The sequence below is a fragment of the Saccoglossus kowalevskii genome, unplaced genomic scaffold (assembly GCF_978046115.1).
Source record: "Saccoglossus kowalevskii unplaced genomic scaffold, keSacKowa6.1 SCAFFOLD_24, whole genome shotgun sequence".
In the NCBI taxonomy this organism is placed as follows: Eukaryota; Metazoa; Hemichordata; class Enteropneusta; family Harrimaniidae; genus Saccoglossus; species Saccoglossus kowalevskii.
The window spans coordinates 6,498,491-6,520,934 of NW_028188618.1; the positions used below are offsets into that span (position 1 = coordinate 6,498,491).

Here is a 22,444-nt window from a genome sequence, read left to right on the forward strand (position 1 = left end):
AAAATATATACAGGTGCAGTCAACGGAGCTGTTTGTGAAAATATGTGTTTCGCTAAAGATTTTTAGCGGGCAGGCAAAATAAAACATCTTCAGTGGGAGGGCATTAAAAATAGGGTTTCTCGGAGGGGAATTCCAGTTGGAGAAGATTTTTATTCAGAGGGCAGGCAAATTCCATTTTTAGATTGAGCGGGTAAGGGCAAAATGCAGAATTTTCCGCGGGCATCAACAACCAAATTGCCAAAGGGGAAGAATGTTTAGACTGGCCAAAGGGGAGTAGTCCAATGGCGTAAACTGCATGATAATATCCGCCGGAGGCAGACTGTGCCGTTCCATTTGTGGCACTTAGCACGTGATCAATTTGGCTGAACGCCACCACCGATGACAATCTGCGCAAACAATGCCTGTATTTTGCAGTCCAGTGCACGTTAGTTGTTTACGTTGCTTGTAGCGGAGCCGATTTACATGTATATATACAAATAGTACTTTCAATCATGTCTTACTACTCAATGATATATTTACACTCAATTTATATTCACATTCATTGATTTTTATCAAACATTGGTAGTAATATCAATGTTTAACAACTACGGACAACCTGAGGGTGTACACTTTGTACCGGATGCGGTCAGACTTATGAGCTGGTATATACTGTTAAAAATGCGCTGAAAACACAAATTTAATGAGTTAATGTAGTATATTCACTGATTACTCGAACTGTGTCGCATTTGAACTTGGTCTTAATGAAGAGTGTTATTGGTGAAATGGGTCATGGCATTTTGTCATCTCATGGAAAATATAGGTATTATATTACCATTAAATTCGCCTGCTATAAAATAAAAACGTTAAATTTAATTCACATGGGTTTAAGGATTGGAGCTGGTGACCAAACGAGACTTTAACTTCTTCTCTGGGAAATGATAGGGAGGGCAGTGGGTAGCAAAATTGAGTGGGGAGAAGGCAGCAAGGAACAAAAACGGTGTGGCCAGAGGGAAGTGGGAGCGAAAAACAGTGGGAGAGCAATTTAATTTGGTTGAGAAGGAGGGGAGTTGCGAACAGATTCACCTCTCCCCTCCAAATTAAATTAAGCCTTAATAATGTTCATAACTTAGGTTACTGTTGATCAAACATAAATACCAAACATTTTTGCAAATTTAGGCCTAACTTTTTTTATTCCTTGTTTCTCGAGTTTTTATAAGGCAATTTTTTTGAGGAGGGCAAAAAAAAATTAATTCTTTTTTTCCATTAGATTCTCAAAGTGTGATTCTCAAAGAATTGTAAGTGAGATCATTGATCGGAGAGAAGAAATGAAATACAATTTTATTCCATGTATAACCTTGTTTCTCATCTGCGCATATCATGATACTCCAACAAAAATGCCACTTGGATTTGTTATGCGGCGGGCGGTAAAATAATGAAGATAAAAATAATATTTTTTTAGCATTTTTTGGGGGTCCTACTACTTAACGCGCGAACGCGCGAGGGAGTGTCTGGGCACGCGCGGAAGCGAACAGGGGGGAATACCTAACGCGCGGGGCAGCGGCTGTATAATACTTGTACTGTATAATATTCGTTTATGCTCAAAATTTGAACCAGAGTGGCGAATTCGAGCAGCTATCCACACTTTTTATGATCGACGCCCGGGCATTCCGGCGAGTCGAGTCCGCCATGTTGTTTACTAATTTTGGTTAGCGTTTAACAATAGGACAATACCATTCGATCCATGGGGGTTACAGTTCTACGAATGTGCCGACATTGTCGAAGGACAAGGACAGGACAAGTTTGTGCAAGTGTGGCGAGAATCCCGTAGTTACGCGGAAATTATTTACCTCATGTAAAAAAAAGCATCGTTTCTCATTGTTGTGCTGTATCGCATCATGGATCTAGGTAGTCCTGCGTACAGTCTATGGAGGTACGCCGGGCTGTGGTGGGGGTCGTCTATCAACCAAACGCGCCCCCGTACACACAGCACTGCATGCAGGGCTAGCATCCAAAAGCTTCGTGGTTGTGTAGTCAAAATAATGTTACAATGTGAAAACAGACAACCGCTCAGCCATAATACGTATCGAGACAAAACATAATTTGTCGATAATCGAGTGTTGCCAGGAAAATTGAGATTGTCGCAAAATGTAGCAAATCGTTTCCAAAACAGTGCCGCTAAGAAAGTCTCGCTATATTGCAACGTTCAGTGAGACTTGAATCTTGTTTGCGCCCACTGTAAAACATGTATAGTAAACAAACCGCCCTTTTAGAAAATATTTTTATTAAAAATAAGTACAAGTAAACTAAAACGAAAATTAAAACACGCACAACATAAAATAGTTTTATTCAAAATTAGTCTTGTATATGTTACTGAAGAACAAGTCAACTAAACCGAAAATTAAAACATGTATAGTAAATAGACAGACACCCGCCCTTGTGGAAAATATTTTTATTCAAAATTATTCAAAGTACAAGTCAACTAAAACGAAAATTAAGGTAGCGGGACTATTATTTGCATACTTGTTTTCATCTTCTAATTGTGACTAAATGACTACAAATAGACCCGGGAAAGTATATATTTTTAGAATCGCCAGATTTCAAGCTTTTCACAAGTGTATTTTGCATGCCGGTATCTGCATTCTACGACGCATTACTCAATCAAAGGTGAACAATTACTTTTTCTGTAAAAAAAATAATTACGCATTTATGCTGGTGATAAGAAGTATTTTTTTCACTTTTCCTAGTTGTTCAATAGTCTGGTAAATTGAATGTGTCTGGTCAATTTTATTCAAGCAACGCGTTTTAAAAAATACTGTGCTGAATTTCAATTACTGTTTTAGTCGCATTGCCCACAACTCAAACCACAACTCGTTGGTAAATAATCGATGAAATAGTTTGTCTGGACACATTCAAGTTCCTCTCACTGTCACCTTAAAGCTGTGAAAATTTGGTGTTAATCCGACGACAATAAGTATACGTTATTTTTTGTTAAAGACCTTGTATTTTGAAAAACATAAACTCCTAGAAAACGTCCATGAAGTAACAGCAAAGATTTTCAAATTTGTTTATCGGCACAATCAATTTGTTTTCCCATCAAGGTCTGTTTTAACATGTGTAGGGACATCCAAATGTGTAAGGCTATTGGAAACCAAAAAAATAAAGGAATGGGATAGCTATAATTGGATAAATTTGTCATATGAAAACACCAAAATCAATGATTTTTTTTTAGTGACTGTATGACCTTGTGTCTGACACATTCATATGCAAATGACTTATCTTTGAAACAAACAGGGGCGGAGACAAACCACTCAAATGTTTGGAAACACTCATTGTGTGTCAGATAGCTACTGATAACACATCCTAACATTGCTTTGTCTTGAGTTTATCTTTGAAACTTATAGGCACACAGATTAAACCTGTGTTGTTGATTTTGGAAAACACTACACTGAGGCTGCCTTGCTTCCCTTCAGAAAATCTACATTTTAACCAACTTACATGACATTCTATGTTTCGTTGACTTTATCACATGAAAGTTTATAGTGCATTTCATCAATTAATAAATAAATGTGAAAATCGTAATTTTCAACACAAATAATAGTCTCGCTACCTTAAAACATGTATAATAAATAGACAGACACCCGCCCTTGTGGAAAATATTTTTATTCAAAATTATTCAAAGTACAAGTCAACTAAAACGAAAATTAAAACATGTATAGTAAATAGACAGACACAGAATACGACAGCAAAAAAATTATATTCTACGTCGACGTTTTGATTATAAACAAAATAAATCCTGGCTAACGAAATTGACAATGCTATGATAAATGTGTTTTTCGTTGTCCCTATAATGCAGTATCAGAACTCCAAGTTAAAATATTAACGGGGAAGTACAATTGCGCATGCCTCCCATTAGTTCCAATGAACGGCATTATCACGTCGGTATGTTCAATGGTCCACACTGTATACAAGGGCATAACACTTATAGTTTTGAAAAAAATACATTAACACGTCGGCAAGTTCAATCGTCCACACCTAAGACAATGGCATAACTCTGTAATAGTTCTGAAAAGAAGGCGTTATCATGTCGGCAAGTTAAGTTGTTCAAACCACAGTCCCTCTATCATGATATCATGATCATGATCGAACTAAAAGCAACGTCATACACTGATTTAAAAAAAAAAAAAAAAAAAAAAAACGCCAATAGCACACGGGTTTGGAAAAGATCGATCACGGGGCGTGTATACAGAAAACTACTGGTATGTAGCTCGCCAACTGGGCTTGGGATCTCTCCATCGCGTCAAGTGGTCATTCATTCGCAAACGTGAATTCGTACAGCGGGCGATGAACTGAACTTGGCCTTTCGATGTGTCGCTTCCAAGGCGTTGTGATACTCTCTTATTACTACCTATATTTAATAAAAGTGGGAACGTCATTCACTTTCAGTTTCATTGTTAACGGCAGGTTACACTAGCGCACCGGAAGCGTGTGTGGGAATAGAGGTCATAGCCATCGCATCGCGATTTTATAGTAGCTCACATATCGGACTCACATGAAGGCGCGACAATGTCATATAAATCATTATCGGATAATTATCGTCTAATAAAATCTAATGAAATTCTGGCAGAGATGTCTAACTTAGACATTTTTAGACGATATTATCGATAATATCGGAGAAAACGAACTGTCCCAATAGTTGCCCAGACAGACCTGTCTAACTTAGACATTATTAGACATTGTTAGACGATATTATCGATAATATCGGAGAAAAAACGAGCTGACCCAATAGTTACCCAGGCAGACCAGTCTAACTTAGACATTTTTAGACATTGTTAGACGATATTATCGATAATATCGGAGAAAAACGAACTCTCCCGAGAGTTGCCCAGACAGACCTGTCTAACTTAGACATTTTTAGTTATTGTTGTCCAGACAGACCTGTCTAACTTTTTCTCCGATATTATCGTCTAATAAAGTCTAAGTTAGACAACCATGTGCGGGCAGCTATTGGGTAAGATAGTTTTTATCCGATATTATCGATAATATCGAAATTATCGTCTAAGAATGTCTAAGTTAGACACCCATACCCACCGGGAACCTTGTCATATTACATTTTATCGGTAATGTGACATGCGAGACGTATTTGCTAACTTGCGTATTTGCGATTTTGCTAACTTGTTTCCAGCGTTTCGGTGTTTTTGGTGGGAAATGCTTTAAAGCCGAAAGGAAGGAAGACAACTCTACGGCCGTTACGTAAAAACCCAACATACTCGTGTAAGAATTAACTATACTTTATTCCGCATTACGAATAAATAGCCATGGAAATATTTTCCTATGTTCATAGAGACAATAGTAGCATTAACACATTTTACATTTTATCTATCTATTAAAGTACGTAAATAAACTTTTTATTTATACTCTACGCGGCAAGTCGTGAACTAAATTGCACTATTAAACTTTTTTGTCCAGTTTTCACTGAGACAATAGTAGCACTAACACATTTTACATTTTATCTATCTATCTATTAAAGTACGTAAATAAACATTTAGTTTATACTATACGTGGCATTGTTATGTACTTCTGTTAAGTCCGCCACTAACGCAATCCGATCGTTCTTGAGTAAATATATTTCGTTACGCTGTCAGTTGTCAAGGATTATTTGTTTATACTTAGAAAGATAAAGTATTTGTTGAGGTTTATAATTAGTTAATTCTGTAATTTATATTCAAATTAACTGAACGTGGGAAAGGTAAAATCTACCTCCATGGTAAAATTAAGTCATTCCCTTCGAATGTTTTCAACGTTCAACGTAATGCTTGGACGCATTTTGTTTTAATTATAATCAGTTGACGAACGTTTCGGCTATACTAATACGGGGAATATAATTTTCAGACTAAAAAAAATCCTGGATGATTATAATAAAACATTTATTTCTCGACAAATCGCTGTCCGGGTAAATTACCTTTTTTAGTAGTTTATGCCACTATAAACACATTTTTATACATTTTTAGACATTGTTAGACGATATTATCGATAATATCGGAGAAAAACGAACTGTCCCAATAGTTGCAAAGACAGACCTGTCTAACTTAGACATTTTTAGACATTTTTAGACGATATTATCGATAATATCGGAGAAAAACGAACTGTCGCAATAGTTGCCCAGACAGACCTGTCTAACTTAGACATTTTTAGACTTTTTAGACATTGTTAGACGATATTATCGATAATATCGGAGAAAAACGAACTATCCCAATAGTTGTCCAGACAGAACTGTCTAACTTAGACATTTTTAGACGATATTATCGATAATATCGGAGAAAAACGAACTGTCTCAATAGTTGTCCAGACAGACCTGTCTAACCATGGAGGTAGAAAAGGTCTAACTTAGACATTTTTAGACTTTTTTAGACGATATTATCGATAATATCGGAGATAAAAGAACTGTCCCAATAGTTGTCCAGACAGACCTGTCTAACTTAGACATTTTTAGATTTTTTTAGACATTGTTAGACGATATTATCGATAATATCGGAGAAAAACGAACTGTCCCCATAGTTGTCCAGACAGACCTGTCTAACCATGGAGGTAGAAAAGAGACATTTTTAGACTTTTTTTAGACGATATTATCGATAATATCGGAGAAAAACGAACTGTCCCCATAGTTTCCCAGACAGACCTTCTAACTTAGACATTTTTAGACTTTTTTAGACATTTTTAGACGATAATATCGGATAACGTTAAAAAGTGCAATGTCGCGCCTTCCTCATGATTTATTCAAGACCTTTTGTTACCTGTTACAGCTCCAAAAAGAAACAACAAATGCTTTGTCTCTCGACGCAACTCGCCCTGGTTATGTAAATGTTTCCCCTTACCATCAGACTTAAAGCCGGAACAAATGAAAACATTTTTTCTGAATTACACAAGTTTATCATATTTGGTATGTCATGTTTATTTGAAAAAAAAAACGTGCCTTGCTTGGGTTGAACGACGATTACTAAAAAATAGTGACCGTGGTTGAACTGAATTAGGGACAGTGTACGTTCCCCCCTTTGTTGTAGTTGTACAATAGAGTGTCAATCACATGTGTCACGGCGTCAACACTTCGAAATATGTGGACGAAACGTAATATACCGTACGCTATATTGTGCACGAGATTGACCACAGTACTGTGGATTGACCAAACTCTGTGCTTTCGACAAGAGGTATAAACCAGGTTTACCGTAAACTGCGTGTACAATAAGAAATTTACCGCATGCTGTAAGAGTGGGGACAGGGGGTGGGTGACTGGTACAGGATGCAGTAAATAAAAAAAGCATCTTAAGTTTTTACAGGAGGTTACCATTTACAGTAAAAAAATCGATTTTTACACTTAAAGATATATTTGATATTTTGTAAATATCTATATTGGAAGCTTAATGTGGAAAATGCTTTATACACTTACAAAATATACGATCTTTGTACAAATCATGGATGAATAAAACGGTTGATTACATTTTAAATCTTGTCCATGGCTGCGAATATACGTTTTTTATTTGTTTGAATTACATTACAAAGTATAAAAACATTGGACCACAGCCTACGAAAATATCCCCTCTTTACCGTGTACGGACACGAGATTTACCGAACTCTGTACCGTTCACGATATTTGCCGTATACAAACTTGCACTGCAACAGGAAACACAAGGACGTTACGATATTCTTAGGATACCGATTTCATTGCACGTGTACGTAGCACTGTGAGAAAACAACATGAGGTGAATAATTTCTGCGTAACAGACGTCTTACATGGTCATTTTTTAATGAATCTTACTAAACAGTACTACGGGAGTCTCGCCACACTTCCACAAACTTGTCCTGTCATTGTCTTTCGACAATGTCGGCACATTCGCAGGACTGTCACCCCCATGGATCGAATGGTATTGTCCTATTGTTAAACGCTAACCAAAATTAGTAAACAACATGGCGGACTCGACTCGCTGGAATGCCCGGGCGATTATAAAAAGTGTGGATGGCTGCTCGAATTCGCCATTACAACAAAATAAGATCAAAACTTTACATTGTAGCTAATAAATGTATATCAAATTTTGACAAATTTAGTAATGAAAATAAATTCATATCATTACTAAGTAACGAGAAAATGTCAATTCCTTTAGCGCAATATTTAAAAAACTGTTTTAATACAAGACAGCAGCACCTACATAAACTAAGCCAATAACACATACCTTGTATACAAATTTATCTTTCTTTTTTTTAATGCTTTTTTGTTCCCTTACTTTTTATGTAGTTATTTTTCTTTTACTAATATTTGATTTGCAACCCTTTTCATCCCCTCCGGGGGATGTTGTGTGTTAATAAATAAATAAATAAACTCTGTTTCAAATTTTGAGCATAAACGAATATTACCAGAGGTACATTACTTGGGGTTTGCAACGCACATAGTACTGTATGGTGACATCATGTCAAGATCCCATTCAAGTCTCATCTCGTAGTTAGCGAGACTGATGCTACTACCTTCTGACATGACATAGGCGGTTTGTAATAAAACAATAAAACACCACATTCATAGTGAAAAAATGTAATACATCGAAAATATACAGAAAATATAGTTATCGTAATCCGTCATATCGTGAGCAGCTATTTTGATCCACCTGGACATCCCAGTATCCTAGTTACCTCGGGCATGCGCATTCGCATTTTTCTGAGTTGGAACGCTTATGCGAGCGCGAGATTGTAACGGGATCTTGGTATCATGTCACCGTAGTTGCAAACCCCAAGTAATGTGCCTCTGATATTACACAGTACAAGGATTGCTGCCGCTACCCCGCGCGTTAGGTATTCCCCCCTGTTTGCTTCCGCGCGTGCCCGGACACTCCCTCGCGTGTCCGCGCGTTAAGTAGTAGGACCGTTTTTTGCGCTTACAAGTTGGCGGGCGCGAGAAATTACGCTGAAATAAAATTTTATTTTTATTTCATTTTCGGCTCCTGTTCATTCAGTAGGTTCGCAAAACAAGGGATAATAAAAGTCTGGCCTTACTCTATAGTGTAGTGTCAAAGCTGGGCAGTGATCTACAAACGTCAGATTGGCAAGCAATCTCTTGCCCGGTGTCAAAGTTGTACTGTGATTTAGCCATTATATCAGAGATGACTTTTTGTTCATTTCTGTTTTGCACAGATTTTTCCATAATCTGAAAAACCGGCAACATGATAAATACATGGTGCCATGAATACATTATTGTGATTGGACGATAATCTGTTTTAATTTATGCAAGTCATGGTTAAATAGAGTATAATGCACCATAATCCATTGATTGTGGTTTCAAAGTTATTGCCCAGAATATAAATACCAAGGAAAAAGGAATTTAATTATATTTTATTTAAGGCTGGCGAAGTAAAACGCTGAACATTGTGTTACATCATACAGATAAAAGTAACTTTACCTCAAATAAAGGCAGCGAAACCATTGTAATATTCTGCTGTCTACTCTAGCTCCCTCGAGCGAACATCACTGACCATTACATTGTACTTCAGATGCGTCAAGAACGAGCTGTTTAAGTTTAATTTTGTTTATCGGATCTTAATCGTTTTATAGTTGTTTTCCATTGCTTAAAAAACTATGGGAAAATAATATTGTAGCAATATTCCCCACCAAAGTCGAGTATACCACTCTTCATTGCAAAATTCACTGTATATATGCCGATGTGTGTGTCAGTAAATATACTTGTACCCTGGCTACTGAAGCAGGTGATTTCAGGGTATTCAGCTGTCATTCAAATACACGATTCCCTGTACTCGTTCGCTTAACAGGCAAAATCAGGAGTTTTTTAATGAAAATAAAATTCAGGACTTTTCAATGTTTTTAGTGTAATTGTGAAACCCGTGTTTGGAACTCTCAACAGTTTTACTGCCGACTAAAATGCAATAATTACCACTATATACACCGAAGTGTTGATGCATATTTCCTTCTCTTTCTCTGTAATTGTAAAATTGCTGATGATACTAATTGAACTACCAACTATCACTTGACAAGTTTAACAAAATAAGCAGTTTTTAGTGACTGCGAACGTCAGTACTAAATAACTATTTACAATCAATAAATATTTATAGTTCACTTGCGTGATTTTTTTCTGTGATTCTGCTCATGACATTCATAATTGATTTCTAGCCAACTTGAATCAGATGCATGTACAAATATGTTACATGGTGTATGTGTGAAGTTTGAATATGATCAGTCCCGCCATGTTAGCAATATAACTCCAATATACAAAATTGCCATCAGTCAGCTCTTTTGAATCAAATCTGGGAAAAATATTATGTTCATTGAGGACCCATTATTTTTCAATGGACATACTGAGTTTGAATGAAATAAGTCCATGCCCAACCAAGGTTCAGAAACGGCAGAAATGCTTGATTTTGATGAGTTTTTAATATAGAATTCATTGCTATTTTGTCATCATGAATTGGATCATAAATAAATGTGTGTGAAGTTTTACTGAAATCTGGCCAGGTATGTCTGAGATGCATATACTGTGCTCCCGCCACTCACAGTTGCAATTTTTCACGTTTTTCTCATGACTAATTTCGTGCTGATGCAGTTCATAACATACAGAGGTAATTTGTAGCTAATACTGGGGGACACTGGTAATATGAGGTTATTACGAAAATACCTGTGTACTGTATGAGTGCATACTTTGAGGTATTTTCGTAATAACCTTATTATTATACATCTTTTCCTTCCAATGATACACCATGGGAAAGCTGAAATCTAAAATATTTAGAAAAGAATCAGTGGAACTTCTTTCTGTGGAATCGGGTCAAACTCTGGTGGCAGCCATGTTTGTTTGTATTATTAGAGGACGCTTACGCGTGTAATCATTCCATATTTGGAATTGGTATTTCCTGGTATGGTAGGATGAAAATACAGCAAAATTACGGAACGCTGTAACTTATGGCGTTATGGTGACAGATGCACAATAATGATATATTATTCAATAAAATGCGTCTTTGTTCAGCTGGGGAAAATGCAAGTGATGTTGTGCAACTCAAAATAAAACATTATTAATACCCTCTGACCCAATTCTCTCAATACCACAAATCATCTCTGGTATTAGCAGCGAATAATCTCTGAATATTCAACAAATATTTACCCGTGAACATCTTAAAAAATGAGGCAAATAGATATAGTGTAAATGTTTTATTTTCAGTTTCATTTCAATTTGTTGTAATAAAACTAACCTGAGAAAATACATTACCTTAGCATACACAGCATGAATGAAAAAAAGGCACATCAAACCAACTTGTGCTTTTCAATGAAAATTACAGCTAAACTTCATAATAGAATATTATGTGAAATATCAAAAGGTATTTTTTGTACACCTTTCATTTACATAAGTGCATACCCTATCAATAGAGGAAATATAGTAACATGCACTTGTTAACAAATTGGCAAATTATAACAGTTTTCAGTCTACCTATATGTTTTGTATTAAGATTATCAAATAGAACATGATGCATGTTCAATGTTTCACATTTTACACATGGCAAACTTGAATGGTACTCAAAATTGCTAAAATGCAGTGACGAGAAGAAAAAAACTACTTATTTTTGCTTAATTAGACAAATCCTGCACAACAGCGAATTTTAAAATTAGAGTTGGAATTACAGTAAACGAACTTGTACAGAAAAATTAGATTCACATAGTATTGTGATGAAAACAATCAAATGTACAACCAAAATTAGTAAGCTAATTTCATAGTTTGTCACCAGCATACAGCTGCGACATTTCTACTAGATAGGCTTGACACTTGGGTAAACAAATTTATTGCTTCTCATATTAGAGGAAAATTGAAAATGATTCAGTGACGAGGTTCTAATTATTTAATACTACAAGATATATGTTTAATATGTATAAAATTATGCATTTGAATACATAAAAAAAGGTTGGATCAAAGGGAATTTAAACAAATCTTTTTTCTATTACATTATCAGTGATCCTTATGGTAGTAAATGTGGTGTTTATCTTATCAGATTACAACTCTTAACTTAATTGAAATTGTAATCCTTGATTCAGATGTGTAAATCTAAAATGTAAACACCAAATAAACTGTTGATAACAGAGCCTTGGTTATGTAAGAGCTCTGTGGAAAGGTTTGAAGAAAAACAGCGAATTTTCTAAAAATAATTTTACTTGAATTACTTCATTCGTTCGGAATGACAAATCATCCTGAAAAAGTAAACAAACATTTCCCATTCTATTGATGTGGTTTTGAAACTGAAGGCATTTTATTTTTAGCCTCGTTGTATTTATTACAAACATAGCACAAATATAACAACCTTGCCATTACCTAAATCTCAGAAACACAAAAACAATTTTGCAAGAACAGTGTAATAAGCAATATAAACAATTTGGTTGTTTCACACACAAGACAATTTTTTTTTCTCCAATTCAAAGGTGCAATTTCACTTAGCAAATTTATGTGGACTCATCCCTTTGATCAATACATACACCACCGAATTTTGTTATTGTGGAGGGAGTAATGTAAAATTAACTGTAGAATAAGGATAAAAAAATAGGAAGCCAGATTTGTAAATAAGCACCAACATAGGAAGTTACCAAAAACTATCATTTTCATGTAATTTATATTTTAAGATTGTTTTCAGAATTATGTTTTATGTTAGAAAGTGGGAATACAACTTTAAAGCAAGGCCTGCATGACCATTTACATGAATATTCCGGTTATCCCATAATCTTATACTTTATAAAATAAGTTACTTATCGAAGCTGGTCACTATTACAATTTTCAAGTGGTACAACTACAGATACACGTTCACCCAACTGACAATAAGGAAATGACACTTTAACTTGCGTACATACACATAAGCACTGAATCCTTTGCACAGGTATGAATGCGGCTCCATGTACCGTTTCAGTATCAGTTCCCCACACCTGAGTATGATTCCCATAATGGTTTTTCATGGGATGCCTTTTTAGCCATACAACTCTGGCTAATATATGGGGCACCTTCTCTATTTTCTCTCCCACAGAAAGAGTGACCTCACTTCTAAATATTTCTTGAATAATACAAGGCCTAGTGTCACTACATAAATCAATTGAACACATGCCATCACTACTCTCGTTACCAACCCACTTGGCCATCACACAGGCAGAACGATTATTACGGGAACGTTCAATGCTATACAGATTTCCAGCATAAGAAACACGCTTGTAGCGTTCTGCAATGCAAATCACATTCAAAATGTTACTTGGATTGTACAGTAAAGCATACATTTCTGTTAGAGCAGAAGTGTCATCACTGTCAAAATAGTGACATTGCTCTGGTGGCAACACAGTAATTTGGTGTTGCTCTCTAAAATCACTTAATGTCAATTCTGCAGATTGCGTCTCTGTGCATCTTTGAACAACATGTTGAAAAGTTGAAGTAGCCTCGCATGTCCCTCGTGACTGCTGACCGTAACCTAGTAGTGTTCGCAGATCAGGGATACATTCTGGCCACGGTTTATCTTCAATCTGCTGTCCTAAAGTAAATTTCCTCATAAGTTGAACAGTTATTCCCTGGTTATTGGTAGGGTAGTTGCCCAAAATACCATTATATCTTTCGAATGAAAAGCACCAAAATGCATAAACAGGCCCATAATCCAACAGACAATCTTTTAAATGGAGATGTAAATGCATATTTATAGTGCATGCTTCACTTCCATGGAGTTGTCTAAAAAACATGCAGAATTTATGCAAATAATCATGTGCCTTTAATACCTGTTCAGTGGATATAACTTTTGAACACATGATTCTGCATGCATTGACAAACAGGCCCCAGCAATTATATTGGTCATTGCTTATAATGTCTTTAAGAGCATATTGAGAGAAAATAAGCACCCAGTTTTTCCACTGGTCAGCAGTGAAACCAGAAAAACCTGACGCAATTTTTCTTGGAATTCTTCCTACATTTCCAGGAACTTTCATACCATCCACTTTAGACTGTATCATACTGAACATGTTGCCATCAATAACACCTTTATCTTTCCATATCTGAGTTACATGTTTAGCTGTGCCAAGAAGAAGGTTGTGCATCGGGTCTATTACATGAAATCTTACTGGATGGTAATACGGCAAATTGTTCAGTTCAGTCCAACGCGCTCCATACTCTCTTTCATGTTTGTTCTGTTCAGCCAGTGTTGCTGCATTCTCCACTTTAACAGCAAATGACTTATGATCTTCATCACATCTAGGTGGGTAATTGTCAGGGGAATAGCCTGAATAATCAGCCTTGGCTCCAAATGTTTCCCGCGGGAAGGTTTTCAAGCATTTACTGCAACCTAGAAGATGAATAATGAACATTTCAAAAATTTAGAAAAATGAGAAGCAGTTATAAATATGAACTTGTTTTCAGAAAATGTGATTTATTACTGTGCATTTAAATTTAATTTAGCATTGGAACACAGTTTGAGCAACAGGAAATTCACAAACTGCAGTGGCCATTGAAATCTATGTACTAGATACAGCAAATAAATATACATGTGATATTCTAATTTGTTAGTCAAAATAACAATTCTGTATAATGTTACTTGTAGCCAACACTGATTCATCTATGGCCAAGACAATTTTACATTTTATATTTGTGGAATGCATGTTCTGCATTTTTAAAGTACTGTTAAAAATGCAGAACAAGCCTTCGATATCAAACATGAAAGCCATTCAAAAATTTGTATTTCACAAATGCAATTCAGTGATTCTATGATGCAAAATTTAGATTGTTAATGGCTTATATTGTATTTATTGTTATGCTAAATTGGTTCTATTGTTTATCCAAAAGTAAACCAATGAAAACCCCTACTCTATAATGCCCTGGAGAGAACCCTGGTTCATTCCATATTCTGTTTACCTTTCAAAAATTGTGAATTGCTAACTATCTTAAAAAAAAATCATGCCGTTTTTTTGCCAAATCAATTCCAACAGATAGTATATTGATGTGCAACAAGCGCCCAACCCCTTAAAAACATGATTTTGTGATTTTGCTAAATATTAGGCACTTTATGTAAACCCATTTTTCATAAAATCGCAATAGCAGCAAAGCAAAGCAATCGATCTCAATTATATTATTTTTCTCATAAGAAACTTCGACAAAGGATACTGCATTCAACCATGGAGCTAAAAAAGGAGGAGCAATGATGCCTACTGTTTCCTTTGTGTACTATGATGGTTGGCAATTGTTAAACTGGTAAACTGGTATCTGTTTTTCTGCTATCTGTTTAATCCCTCAATGGCGATTACGCAATTCAGAGTATTTCAACAAATTTCAGAAATTTCAACTGCACAGTGGACGAGTCATAGTGTACATGGTTGGCAGCGAAAACCATACCATCGCACCAATATTCGTGATTTTCGACAACCGCTCGCTGTCGCACGCCAGATTTGACAGTGGTTTTCAAAAGCCGATTCTACAAAAAGTTAAACATTTTTGCGGAATTCTGTGGATCATATAAATGAAGTGTTTCAAAAGCTGACTCGTCAGAAAGTATAAAATATAGTCAATCTTCAACTACAAACAATTAAATGTCCAAGTGTCTAGTTTGTGAATGGTGACTTCTTGTTTTCAACAAAAGTCACCGCACATAAGTACAGGCCTTATTTATGATCTGCGCAATTGATTTAATATTTCATCAGAAAATTTTTTCTGTGTAATCTGAACATTACGGCCGGTACACTTGCTTAAAGAAACGGCTTCGAGTTCAAACACCAGAAGTACAAAGGAATTAGGAGCTTAACAATTGAAGTTCATAGGCTTATTTTCCACCACTGCTTCTTTTTTTACCTCCATGATGCATTATTTTAGATCAATTGGTCAAAATATTAATTTCAAACACAAGCTTGAATTTTTGGCTCCTTATGCAGGAGATTCAAGATGACCCAAACCATGTAACCAGTCAAAATTATTTTATTTTTTTCTCATAATAAAAAGCGTTTCAACATATCAAAATGATTGCTTCAAGTACTCACGAAAGAATAATGACAAGCATTTTTGATCAATAGTAGCAATATTTGGTTAAATTTTTCTATGGGCAACAGTGTTCAAGTTAGGGTTCAAAAACAAAAACTTGACTTGGCCTCTATGTACAGTACATGTTGAAGTTTTAGAGGAACACATTTTTAAAGTTTTTAGGGTATAAACATGTGACATTTTGTGTATTAATTATTACTGGTACATGTATAATGTGACACAGTGTCAAACAATTTAAGTCTCTTGCATAATTTCTCAACATATAGTTATGCAGTACAAATTTAAATCACAAACAAAAATCAGTTTGTAACACATTCATCCATAGTTGTGAGTTTATTTATGAGTGTGGATAATAAAAAATATTTTTTCTCACCTCTCAAAGCTCCATGTCCAACGAAACCTCCACATTTCCGACAGGCAGGAATATCACTTGACAGGCACATAACAATTGCTCTGTATGTGTTACCAGACATTGAACCATCTTCTAACTTTACTCCTTCAACCAACTCCTGCAACTCTGCTACAAGTGGCTTAAGATAGGAATTTAAATTTTTCTTTGGTTCATCTGGTCCTGGTAGGACACCAACAAGAATCACATTTTCTGCATTAAAACGTTCCTCTCTGGGAAGGTTATTGATAACCATATAAATGGCCCCTGCTGAGTATGGGCTGTGCTCATATGGTTGAAACCAATCAACATTGAGAGTCAAGCTCAGATCATAATCACTACTAAAGAAACCAGCTTCTACAAAATCTTTCCAAACTTTTCCATCATAAATGTCACTCATAACTCCTTCAGGAATGTTTCTATTTCTCCACTGGTTACATCGATTTAGAAAATTAGGTCTTCTAAGAAATGACTGCAATGTTTGTTTGAGGCTTTTGTAACAGTATAGTTTTATAGGATACAAATATTCTTTCATATTTCCTTTTACTTTCTTCAAAAGTGGAGAATTACAAGGCTGGCGATGTTTTCTCTGTGGGTGCTTTGGATATCTAATGAAAGAACATTTCAGAGGTATTTTCAGCCCATTTCTATCAGTTCGGTAGCAATCTTGAAATCTATACAATTCTGCACACTTTGGACACACCACATACTTGTCAAAATCATCTCTGTTAAGACCCAGCAATTGTCTAACCTTGTAAAGTGACAGAGGAATGTAACTTGCTAACTCTATTAGCAATGGCAACTCCAAGTGGTCTGAACACATTAGAAGGAACTGTTTCATAAATTTCAAGAGAATTGTGATTCCTCTATCAGAAACGTTGTAACACTTCTGCCATAATAAAAGAAAAAACATCATTGCATCTACAAGTATCTGAAACATTGGTTTCGGTATGGATGAATCTTCATTAGTAGCTGATTCCTCATTCAATAACTCTGCTTCTCTCACATCTTCATCAGATTCCCATATTTCACTGCAGCAGGATTCTGGGTCTCCAGCTGTTTCCTATTGACAAAATGGACTTAAGAATAAACCTGTGTTTTATTTACTTTTATTTGTTCAAACAATGCAACGTAACAATACAGAGTCGGCCTGTACAATACACATGTTATATCTTTTAAACTAGCAAATAATTATGAAGACTAACAATTTTCCATTTGTGTAATAGTTTTACAATAATACAATACATATGCACATATACACATTTATACTAGTATTGCTGAATACTAGCATAGCTTGAATGACTTTGCATAACGCAATGTTCAAAATCAGGGCGCTAACTTGACTGCCTGCTAATGAATTGAGACTTATAAAGAAAGACTTGTTTATTTTTATAAAGGCAGTGTAGTTACTGTCACTGTTACATAACAATAATTGGCAAGGGTTTATTCGCAAGTGACCAGTTTCTTTTCAGTCTAGTTCTCAGTAGCAGTGTTGAAATCTGTATACTTGCCTTTGTTCTAGGTCTTACAATGGATGTACATCCATGGTCTTACATAGTCAAAAAACGTTTAATATAACTACTCAGCAAGTTACAGTATTTAAACATAGTTGAACTCTTATGACCCTGCCCTTGTTGTATAATATTATTCCATTTACCATCGTTTCAATATCAATATGCATGGTCATAATTAATGTTGAATACAAACAAGTTTTGGGAAAAGCAAATCTATTGAATGTCCTTGATTGATGTAAATATCTTACAGGAACATTGGTGTCTAATTTGTTTAATTATTTTAAGGGACATAATTTCCAGCTTTATAAAAACAAATGCCTCATCTCAGAAAAAAAGTGCTGCATTTAGATTAGATTAGATTCATAAAACATCCAAGAAAATCTTAGCTGGGATCAGTGACCTTTAAATGTCTAGCATCAGTCATGGAGTTAGCTCCATGCACCAGTGAGCAGTCAAGTAGAATATTTATCAGATTTTCTCAATTTTTCTCATATTTTTACACAGGATATCTGTCACTTGAACTAAGGGAAAATTTTATATTGATGAATAAGGTGACCAAATTTGATAAAGTTTGGAATAGAATTAGTAAGTTATTGTGCGCACATTAACAATTATTAACAATGATGACGACGAAGACAACAACAACAACACTGACAGACTTTTTTCCCTTAATATACCTTTCCCTTCCATCTTTGATGATACGGGCAAGGTAAAAATATATGTCAAAATTGGAATTTGTTGATGTTGACACTGGGTATTACATGCAACCTCAGTCCTCAGAACAAACTGTGAATGACTTTGTTTATGGTGTGAATTGGGGATCAACAGCATGCATGCGTTTCTGAAAATACTCTATCTACGTTGTGTGTTTTTGTAAAGTCAGTTTTGTGCCAAAAGTGCGATAGAATAAGTTTGGGTCTATTTATGAATATTTTTTGAATGTAAAATATTTGTGAACTCTTTTCTACATCACTGGTTCTGGCAATGCATGTAGCAGACAGTAACAAATTTAAAATCTTAAAAACAGATCATATTTAGCCTACAGAATTTAACGGTTCATAGCCTGTACTAAGCACATAGGCTAACATTTTTTATCCCTTATAGCTTGTGCTAAGCTGTGCACAAATGCAACTAATAGAGTGGACTTTGTTACCAATCTGTTTTTTTTACTGCTATCTGAATCTGTGCCAACAATCATGGAGCTTTTAGCTCCATGCAACAATTGAATCAAGAATAACAAGCCAAGGTAGACAAGACAGCATTTCTGAGAGCCAAAAAAAAAAAATTCTGAAATCATCTGCGCAATTATGCCTAATAACAATAATTATGAAGTCAATTTGCTTGCAAGCCATGAAGTCTACCTCCCAATGTTTAGTGGAAATCGTTGTACTATCATATACATACCCTGAATAATGTTTCTGTATCAATATCAACTGTCTCATGAATAGCATGCTGTTCATCTTCTACATCAGATTGAGTGTCAGAACTAATGTAGTCTAGATCCTCAATATTCCTTATTGTTAGAATATCACTGAAAAAAATTATTAATTTATTCAAGGAATTGAATTGAATAATAATGGTATCCATCTACTAGTATGTCACATAATTTGACAATGCAGAAGCATTTACTTTGTGTAATAATATGTGACAATGTTCTTATCAGGATAAACTTGGGTTGAAACAAAAGGAAAAGGAAAGCCAGTTAAGAGACTTAAGTGGCCACTTGAGAGGCATGGAAGGGCTCCTTTCATTGGTACCTTCCATAGCCTGTTCATGGAACTATAAACTATTATGGTTTATAGTTCCATGACCTATTCAACAGGGTTCTGCACAGCCAGATTTGAGTGCTGATTGCTCATTAATATTCATTCTTGTCATCCTATAAATTACGAATTAAATTGCTTTAAACAAATTCAATCTGTTTTTCTTTTCTAATAGAATGTTGTTAAATTACACTAATAGTGATAAATAATTATTTCTTGGATCGCCTACTCAACATAGGTTCTGAATTTAATTTTATGAACTAGTCATGAAGACAAAAATATCAACAAAGCTTTCTACACTAGCTGCAATGATAAACCTTCCTCCTGTTTATTTATCAGTCTTTCCTTCCATTATCTTGATGTATCACTTATTCCAATTGAGTTTGTTTGTTTGATAAAACCGAAATTAATACACATTAGGCTGAACATGGTGTCTCAACTCAGGATTTGTACTATTGTGAAAGCCCAGACATCTATAAATACACTTATAAACAATAGAGTTTATTTTTTTGCAAGTCTCCCTGTAGTAAACAGATCCAGCCAAGCTTTGTTAAATTCATGTTTTCCTAAACTTACAGGTTGATTTACTCATGGAACTATAAACCCCAGGAAGAACAACGAAACTAAGAGGATTAAAAAAACCTTTGTCTTAGTTTATCTTACAGTGCTTTCGCTTTTGTTTCCACAACATTAGTCATACTCCATGTTAATTGCCGCCGATACGCCTGTATCAACTTTGCTGGAAACGGAAAACTTGAAAAAAAAATTTCATATCTGCGCAGTAAAATATTTCGTTGCGCAAACAAGATGGTCTGCAGGGTGACCTTCAGTGTACCGGAAATCATGCAACGAGTTGGAGTTTTAGCGAGTTTTCATAATTTTCAATGTCGTATTTAGATTACGAAAAATAAGGTTGCGAAAGTTTGCGAAACATGGTGTTTGGTTTGCTATTTGTTGTCGAAATATCCCGACTTATTATCCGTGTTTCCCTTCGATCGCCAGAAGTGGCAATGTGTATTTTTCTTCCTGTTGAATGTCGCTCATTTATCAGTGTTCTTGTCTTGGCGCCATGGTTTTTTTTATGCTATAACCGAAACAACTCGATCACGTGATCTCCCGACGTCGCCGGATTGATTCCGAAAATGACCGATAGTCGGAGATAAACGTTCATTTGCGTAAATCGGCTTATTTTTTAATGCGACGAAATAAACAGTCAAAATAAACATTCAACATTGCGGCAACTATCATAGTTCAAAGGAAACGAAGTGGTTGTTCTTCCTGGGGTTTATAGTTCCATGATTTACTAAAGTGGATATATGTGACTATGAATATCTCAGCAGTATATAGTATATATGTATGACAATAAATAGTACATGAATTGAGATTTTGACCAATAAAAGTCAAAAACGCAAACCAGTTAAAGACTAGGCTAAGCTCGAACAATTACTAGTAACCGCTGTCAATCAATGTCACATGCCTTGAACCACTGAAACAAGGTGCATCATCTAAAGTTTCTAAACTTCACAAACATTGACAAATTCTCTAATGTATTTCTCATTATCACATAGCAGATTCAGCAAAGACAATGAAAAATCTATGGAAAGAGTTCCACTGGAAAATGCATGTACGTTTATACGATTTATAGACATCTCGACCCAGACACCCTGGACATTTCGACCCACTGCATCGACGTGACCCTATCTCAATGTGGCAAACCTCTATTTAGTTCAAAGTTGATCGACATCTATTGATTTGAAACACCGGCCACAGAGAGAAATCAAATGCAATGGGTCAATCCAAAAAATGACGACAATGTCAGGGGTTACGTGCTGTGAAATGAACAACGAAAGTACATAACCGCCACAGTCCGCTTCATGTATATGACATTGAATGTTTAGTTTGATTATTGATAAATATACATTCACTGGTAGACTGTTGCTTTCATGTTGTGTCAAACAGGATTTAAAATTGTCTTTCCCGGGGTTTATTTTCCCTTGCCATATATTCAATGTACGTTTGTTTTGTCATGTATCACAACTGAATGTCAAAGCTGACTGTTTTGGCTGTGTAGGTGGGTCGAGATGTCTAGGGGCACTGTGTCGAGTTGTCCAATGAAAAACAGGTCGAGATGTTCAGCCCTGTTTATACCTACCTAGATGCAGAGTCGGAACATGGTGCACATACACTCATCGTTTTCGCCATTGTAGTACCCCCACTTTGGATATCGGACTCTTCTGCTGGTATTGCCGGCGACGGCGGGTTGTCAACCAAAATCGGCGCGGTTTTTTCACATTTTTTCCAATGACCATAGGGGTCAAAATACGATCGTCTATGCTCATAATAAGCAGATTTCTGCAAAAACTGACCACAGTGGCCGCACTCTTTAGCTTTATAACGACGATTGTTCATAATGTATGGAGAAACAAAGACTAAAACTTTCGTATACAAATACTAATTTCCAAGCTGACCGAGCGCCTCCAGACTGTCAACTTCCGTTTATCAAGGCCCCTCGTGTTGCTAAGTATTATCACAATCGATTATGCGAATAAAATAGCTGAACTGAAACTTTTGAAAAATTTATTTAAATCCATAAAGTTATTTACTAGTATACGGTATTTTGTAAATCATATATGTGCATCAAAAAGTGTACATACACGCTGCATAAATTCAGCTAAAGCATAAACCTATATAATAGGTAACCTAGGGCGTCTTCTCATGGCATGACGGGAAATGTGTGGTTCATTTAAATCTGTTCACAATTAGAAATTGTATTTACGTAACTCTCGTC

At 35.6% G+C, this 22,444-nt stretch overlaps 1 pseudogene; it reads right to left on the reverse strand.

Annotated features, from left to right (window-relative positions):
- Positions 1 to 13,829: 13,829 nt before the first annotated feature.
- Positions 13,830 to 17,301, reverse strand: LOC146728178 (uncharacterized; annotated as a pseudogene).
- Positions 17,302 to 22,444: the final 5,143 nt, after the last annotated feature.